Below are 9210 nucleotides of genomic sequence, written 5' to 3'. Positions count from 1 at the left end.
AGTGAAGCTTGACAAGTTTTGATCCTTACTTCATACTCTATATATTAAAAAATATCAACGTCAACATTTTTATTAATCTTGTATTAGAAAAATGAAGTGTGCATCTTCCTTCATGAAAACTTTATTATAGGAGAGTTACCCATGATCTTTACAATCTATAAGAACATAAAAACCCACTCTTGTAAGCACTTTCCCTACCTTGATCTGAGTATGCAAAGGTGCAGGAAAGTATAAATGAACCACAATAGGTGTTGTATGATCTCATGATAAGTGGTTGTGAGGTTGAGTATCTCAACATGTGGTTAAGTGAAGAAATCTTAGCAAGTGACTAAGTGTTTTGCTTAGGGATGGCAAAACGGGCCAGCCCGGCCCGTCATTGGCCCGCCAAAAATGGGCCGGGCCGGGCTGCCAATTTAAAACGGGTTGGGGATGCTGGCCCGCCCCGTCTAAGGATGGGCTGGCGGGTTGGCAGGCCAGCCCGCATACAAAAAAAAATTAAAAAAATGGAAAAAAAAAATATTTTATGTTCAAATAAATTTTTTTTGCTACAAATAAATAAATATAACCATATGAAATTAAAAATGCATACATATTGTACATTAACATAATATATGTTCAACAAAAACAAATTACAAACTTAGAACAAAATCAAATAGAAATTAGTCCACTTACACCAAAATCAAAACCAAATTATAAACTTACAAATTACTTATAAACTAAATTTTTTGATAGCCCACAAAACAAGTTCAAATACAATTAATTAACTTTGAATTTTTATTTTAAGAATATTAGAAGCTCTCTTAGAAGAAGTTGTCTCTATTTTTTTTCTTGATCATCTTCATCCTCATTTTCTACATCAAAATAAAATAAACATAAAAATAATTAAATTAAAAAAAATGTGGCCCGGCAGGTTGTGGCGGGCCGACCCGCTATTTGGCCCAGCGGGTTGGTGGGGCGGGGTTGGCGGGTTGAAATGATGGGCTCGACCCGCGAGCCACGACCCACTTTTCCATCCCTAGTTTTGTTACCAATAGCAGGTGGTTAGATAGTAGTGATTTGTACAAATACATGGCTAAGTTGTAACAACAATTAACTGTTTTTAGTGGAAAATCCCACAAGGTTTTATGGGGACTGGATGTAGCCCAATTGGCGTGAACCAGTATAAATCATGTGTTTAATTTCTATCTCTCTATCGCTTTACTTGTTTATTTAACTTGCTACATTCATTATTACATTGTTACATAATCTATTTTTACAAATAAGTAAACTTGGAAACTATTTTCAAAAAATACATTTAGCTCCAATACTCATAAGTTTTACTTTCTAAGTAACATATTTGCATAAAGAACAAATTATTATAAAGGAACTTGTTTATTTAATGTTAGTGCATTCACTATTATACTGCTACATAATCTGTTTTGCAAATAAGTAACCTTAGAAACCATTTTCCAAAAAAATACTTTAATTTCTAGCACTTAGAAGATCTACCTTCTGAAACTATTTTCAAAAAATATACCCAACTCCAACGCTCAAAAGATATACCTTCAAAGTGACAGATTTTTATAAAAGAATTGATTTTTAAAGAGTATAACAATTCAACTTTCCTTCTTGTATGTTAACATTCACATCATTTATTGAGGAATACGAAAAAAAACACAACACTTCACAACTGCCAGATCAAGAGTAATCTAACAGTTTGCTAGACATGACTCTTTGCTTCCTAAACAATGGAACTAGGCAGGACAATCTGACTTGCCCCATGAGTACCCGCCTGAACCTACCCAATTTGGACGGGGGAAATCCGTGTTTATCGGGTTTGGGTTTGGGTTTTCTTCGATTGATAAAATTGGGGGTGGGGGCGAGGACAAGGACATTGATACCCGCCCCCACCCCTATACCCGCCCCCGCCCCATTTAATAATATAATTAAAATTTTATTTTATATATATAAATTAAAATTAGAAACATTTATATGTAAAAATTTGTATTATTTTACTTTTCTTTTATTTTTTAAAATTTGTTCATATTTATTTTTAAAAAAAAGAAAAAAATAAAAAATAAATGTAGGAGCGGGGCTGGGGGCGAGGCGGGGAAACTCAAACCCCGCCAGAGACGGGGATGGGTACCCAAATTTTATCCCTAGCGGGTATTGGGGGCGAAGGCGGTCTAAATCTGCGGGAGCAGGGGCGAGAAATGTAAAACCCGCTCCGTTCCCATGCCTAAATGGAACCACCCCAGTTGAAGTGTAAGTGACATAATGGTTATGAAACACCACTCCAAAAGCACGCTTGAAACTACATAAAATAAAACCTTGTTCATCTTTTTGCTAAATTCTCCAATGCTCGAAGGCATGTATACCAGATGGACCTTAGATTACTAGAAACAGACACATCCACTGACACCTAGGAATGCTCGCTCGACATCCTTGAATATTGATACGATTGTGAAAACTTGGGCATGTTTATTTGACATCCTCGGACACCGACATATTCACTAGTATCTAAGGATACTCATTTGATATCTTCGGATGCTAATACACCCTTAAAAACCTAAGCATGTTCATTCAACACCCTTAGATGCCAACACATTCACTTGCACTTGGGGATACTTATTCGACATTCTCAAATGCAGATACACCCTTGAAAACTTGAGCATGTTCATTCGACACCTTCAAACATTGACACCTTTAAACTAATATTGCATGTACAAGATATCACAATACTATATCTTATATACAACTATGTTTCAATATATTTCATTGGAAAGCTTTAGAGTTTTTTTTAAACCAAGAAAATCTAAAATAGTTTTTTTAATATCCAACTCACCCCTTATTGGATAGACCATCTTTTCTAATGGCTCATTATATGTAAAGGTAATTAAGATGATTAAGCCTAATTATGATTAAAAGTGAAATACAGACGTATTACCTAATTGGTAATCTCAAAATAAGGCTAAGTGAAACCTGAGTCCAACACAACTAGTATAAATAGTATCGTATATCGAATTAAAATTATTGTTCATAATATATTCTCATTTATTACATCGAATAGGCTATTTACTTATGCGTTGGAGTGCCTTTTATAAATATATCTCATTTGACATTGCAAGACAATCAATTTGAAGAATAAATAACAAAAAAGACATAAAGAGAAGATACTAGAAAATATTTCAAAAAAACACAATTTATTTTTATGAAAAAGGTGAAATTCACAATCCAAAGAGCATAATATTATTAATTACATAATAGAAAAAATCATTAATTACGAATAATGATGTTGAATCGGATTTTATTTTGAAAAATTGATCATTTTGTTAAATTGCTTGATTTAACTTAGGGGGTGTATTGGATTAGGATTTTAAATGACTTTTTTAGTTAAAAAAAATCCTGCGGATTTTAAAAAACTTTACAGGATTTTCATGACTTTTAAGATTTTGCAGGATTCCATAAGACTTAAAATAAGGATTTTAATAGATTCTCCAAGACTTTTAAATCAGGATTTTAATGGATTCTGTGGGATTTTGTGGAGTTTTGACATTTGATAAGATTTAAAAAAATGCATACATTCAAATTCAAAAAGAGTCAAAGACAAAAATAATAATGTCTAGATAAATAATAATGATAATTCTCCATAATATCTTATCCTCTTTTTATAGCATCCACTATCAATTATAACAATTCATTGGAATCCTCCTTGGTCCAAGCTTCATAGTTTTCTTTCTCTTTTCCTTTTTCTTTATTATTTCCTCGTGAATCTCCCATTTGAATTACTAAAACAATATATGTTGAAAACTAGTTATATAAATAATTACGAATAAGAGACAAAATCAATAAAATTATATTATTATTTTTAGAAGCACACCAATCATACAAGATCGAATATATCTTGACTATCCAAATGGATCAAATATCTCAGTCATTATAAAAAAAATATGTAAAAACGAAAATATAGAAACATAAGATAATTTGTTATATAAAAAAGAAATTAGTATATTCGATAATGAGAAAATATTTAGATATATAATTTTTTTTATATAAACGGAAGTATTTAGATATAGAGAATATATATATATATATATATATATATATATATATATATATATTATTTTAGTTATATATTATATAAAATTTTTAACGATATTTATAAATGTAAATTATTCTAACAAATATTTTAACAATATTTTATTTTTTAAAAAATAAGCTAATGAAGGCATAAATCCTAAACCCTAAAAAATTAGATACCGCAATGTCTTGTGTTAATTTTATTTTTTTAAAATATAAAAAAATCTTAATTTCACAATATAAAAATAAAAAAGAAAAATTCATAGTAAAAAAAATAAAATAATTTTTGAGTCATAAAAGGATGAGGGATAAGAGTAACAAATTCAAGGGAAGGAGAGAGTTCGCAGTGTTTATGTTGAGAGGGTTCTTCCCCCAACTAATTAAGATTCATTTTCATCTCATTCTACTCACAGAAACCCTAACAAATTCATCTTATATATATATATATATATATATATTGTAGAGATTATAATATCAATTTCATCTTTCACCTTTTTCTTTTCTTGACGTGTGTCAGTGTTATAAAAAAAATTACCACTTAAAATTTGAAATTTCAAGCATTTTTTTGTGTTATATAAAGGAAAAAATTCAACTACATAGAATAAATAAAACAAGTCAATTAAAGAGAACGAACAGAAAAATAGAGCAAGTCAATGACACTATCATTTACATATCAGAGTTTCACAAAATAGGAGAATGGGATGAGAACAGTACTACAATATTATATATGAGCAATGAACAATAATGTAGTATTATTAGTAGAGAAAAAATGGAGAAGACAGGAGCATAGAAAAAAAATGAAAAACTCACTTGAAAATTCTTGAAACACTTGAAAAATCATTTCAAACAATCCTTCAAAATCTGATGGGTTTGGATGAGATTGTTTTATGAATCTGGTATTTATAAATAACACTAGAAAGTCCTTCAAAATCTCTCTCACACAACAATCCTTTAAAATCCTTATATTTTTGAATACCAATGGATTGTTTTTAAGTTGTAAAAAATCTCAAATGAATACTAGTAGATTTTAATGGACTCTTTAAAAAATCTTGAAAATCCATATTGAATACTACTGGATTGTTTTTAAGTGACATAAAATCCTGATTGAATACCAATGGACTTTTTTACTCAAAAAAAGTCTTTTAAAATTCTACGAAATCCTAAACCAATACACCCCCTTAGTTACTCATTTTATACGTATATATGATCGATTTTTTAAAGATTCAAACTGAATTCTTTGTAAAAACGATTCAGTTAAATGATTTGGTTAATTTTTCTTCTCTAACATGATTCAATTTATAATTCTGTTTGGTTTAATTTTACATTATTTTGTTTTGATTCAATTTGTTTTACACCCTAACCTTAGTTAATGTGCATTAACCTTAAATACCAACAATCATATGAAAAAGAAAATAATAATAATTTAATAATTTAATAATTAATATTTGTACGTAATAAATTACAACTAACCGTTTAATCCATTAAGTTTGTCCAACAATGATGAGTTTGGTAATTTGCAACTTGCAAAAGATTGTGGGCTTTAGTGTTGTCATTGTACAAAACAAAAATCAAAATTTTTTAATATTAAATGCAGTTTTATTATGCGACAGTATTTTTAGAGTTAATTTTTTTTATTTAATTAAGCTTTTTTGTTTATCATACTTATTTATAAAATAATTTTATTTAAAATAAATTATCAATAATTAAAATACTTTTATGTTGCAACATAAATTATTTATTTTAAATATAAAGTATAATTAAGTATAATTTACATGTTAAAAAAATTATTTATACAAATTTAAAATATTATTATATATTCAAATATAATATTTATTTATACATATATTTTATTATAAATTTTAATTATATATAATAAATATCTAGCTTGTGAAATACTTAAATTAAAATACTAATAATGATCTATACCAATGCATATTGAAATAAAAAATAACTATTCTAATTTATAAAAGAGATAATGAATTTCTTAACTACTTTTTTATCTCTATTTTTGTAAGTCTCATGTACATATAAATACTAGAGATGACAAATAAACTCGTACCCGTGGATAATATCCGAACCCGTTCCGACTTTGACGGCGAATACCTGGTTTGACCGGGTACGGGTACGGGTATATGTTAAATTGGGTACGAGTACGAGTACCGGTATATACATAGCTGCTCCGTACTCGTACCCGTATCTGTCCGGATTGAATTATGTTAAAAAAATTTAATATTTAATTATGTGTAATTATTTATTATAATGTAAAATATTTATAGTTGTTTAATTATTAAGAAATCTCTTGATTAAACTATGAGATAGAGAAACAATTTAATTATAATTATAATATAATAAAAAATAATTTAAAAATATTGTGTATTTTTTTTTGTAAAAAAATAATAATAATTTTTTACAAATACGGGTACGGTATACTCGATACTCAATAGAGACGAGAATGGGGACAAAAATTACATATTGGCAGGTACTAATAAGGGTACGGGAATGAGTTTGAGTTGCGGGAACGGGACGGGTATCATGAAATCCGTACCCGCCCCATTACCATCCCTAATAAATACGTTAATTATAGTTATACTAAACTCCTCCACCGTATTTTAGTCTCTATTTTTGTAAGACTATTTTTCCTTCAAATACATATAAATGTTAATTATTTTTATTTCTTCCCCCACTCTTTTCTCTCACTTAATCTACTTTCTCAGTTTTAGTATTATCTCTACTCCTATTCACTACTACAAAATAAGCACCTCCACTCTATTATTTTATAATTTTTAAAAATAAAATTGATGCATGAAATACCTCTTTTCCAATAATAATATAGAAAATAAATCTCACAACATTCTTACTATCTTTATTAGACATTTTCAATGAAATTTTCTCTATTTTTTTTCTCTCAAATAGAAACTTTTATTTTATTATTTTTTTAACGTATATATATATATATATATATATATATATATATATATATATATATATTCACAACTATCTTACAAATACAATTTAATAGTATGTGTTCTTACCGGAAATCTGCTGTAGAGCTGATCCGCCAGGTAAGATCGGTGAGCCTCCTTCACGGGTACGCTGGTGCTCCAAGATGGGGGTGGTACCTGCAAAAGAGACTCCGATGCTAAAGTTAGTGTTTGTGGGAGTATGAATCTCGTATATGTAATGCACGTACCTTAGTGTGAATTAGGGTTGTTTTGGACCTTGGGCATGAGATAAGATATGATAGGATTAAATGATGGATCCCTTCTGACGCAAGATCGCTCGAGATCGGTTACGATCTGCTTAAATGCCGAGCTGACGTCGCGTAGCGTGTGCTCGACCTCGTTTTGTGCAGTGATGCCGAGCTCAAAGCTCGGCTTCGCGGTACGGACAGTACACTAGCCCCCTGAGCTCCGAAGTCCGTAGGTTGAGGAGTTAAGACCGAGCTCGCTGGGGGGGAGTGACCTTTCGCGTACTTCTGCCTGTTGAGATGCCATGTGTCGCAACTGTTCATTTTCCAAAAGCGTGCAAGTGGCGCGTTAAGGAAAATGACGGTTATGCAATGACGGTTAAGGGAAATGACGGTTATCTTACGCGAAAGGTCACTCCCCCCCAGTGAGCTCGGTCTTAACTCCTCAACCTACGGACTTCGGAGCTCGGGGGGCTAGTGTACTGTCCGTACCGCAAAGCCGAGCTCCAAGCTCGGCATCACTGCACAAAACGAGGTCGGGCACGCGCTACGCGACGTCAGCTCGACATTTAAGCAGATCGTAACCGATCTCGAGCGATCTCGCTTCAGAAAGGATCCATCATTTAATCCTATCATATCTTATCTCAGGCCCAAGGCCCAAAACAACCCTAATTCACACTAAGGTACGTGCATTGCATATACGAGATTCATACTCTCACAAACACTAACTTTAGCATCGGAGTCTCTTTTGCAGGTACCACCCCCATCTTGGAGCACCAGCGTACCCGTGAAGGAGGCTCACCAATCTTACCTGGCGGATCAACTCTACAGCAGATTTTCGATAAGAACAGTATGGAATCTTTAAAAAAAATAGTATTTAGTCAAAAGGAATAAGAAAATAAAGAAATGAGAAAATTTTTTCCGATATAAATTTAGTTTTCTCCCAATGATGAAAAGATTTGGAGGAAAAGGAATTTAATTTTTTTTATTAAAAATATTCTTACTTATATTTTTTAATTCAAAATTATAAAGATATAAAAGTAATACTTTTTAAAAAAATTATCATTTTTTTCTCCTTATGAACTAAATAAAAAAATTAGTTTTTTCTCTTCTCCATTAAAATTTTCTTCTTCTTTTAATTAAACAAATTTTTTAACTTTTTATTTTACATCTTCTCTTTTGATGCAAACATTAGGCAAAATATTATTTTGACTATCTAAAATAATTTTATCTTTTATCTTTATATACACTCAATATTCTTAACTACATATTTATTTTAATTTATTTTTTGTGTCTATCTATAACTTAATTTTATTAATTTTTAGATTAAATTATTTTTTTTATCTCTTATAATATTAAATTCAAAATTTTAAATTTTTATTTTTAATTTCTTAATTTTCATTTTCAGTTTTATAAAATTTATATTTTAACTCCATCGAATATTCATTCATTAATTTATAAAATTATTATATTAATCATGATCTAATATAAAAAAATATAACAACTAAAATTTAATAATGTTTAAATTAAATTTCACTTTTAATCTCATATTTATGTCATATAAATAATAAAATAAGTGATAAAAAATAAAAAAGAAATTAATAATATAATTTAATTTAAATATTATTAAATACAAATAATGATGATTAATATTATAATTTTAATAATTAATGAATCAATATTAATAATTGTAAATTTAATATTATTGGAGAAAAAAAGTGTAATTTTTATAGGATACAATAGATATTATTATCTAAAATATAATTCATATAAAAATAAGTATTTATAAATCTTAGGGTTTAAGGGGCGCTGTCCGAGACATGGGTTTTTGGGGTAAGCAAGTGGTTTGTGCATTTTATTGGTGCTGAGCCTGAGGTCTAAAAGCTAACTACAGTTCATTCACTCACTGTACTGCAGGAGTGGAAGTAAAACCGGGAAAGCCTTTTAATCATAAATATGACGAC

Source organism: Cajanus cajan, chromosome 6, assembly GCF_000230855.2.
Source record: "Cajanus cajan strain Asha chromosome 6, NIPB_CcT2T_4, whole genome shotgun sequence".
NCBI lineage: Eukaryota > Viridiplantae > Streptophyta > Magnoliopsida > Fabales > Fabaceae > Cajanus > Cajanus cajan.
The sequence above is the reverse complement of the archived record's forward strand: the minus strand, read 5'-3'. Positions refer to the sequence as shown.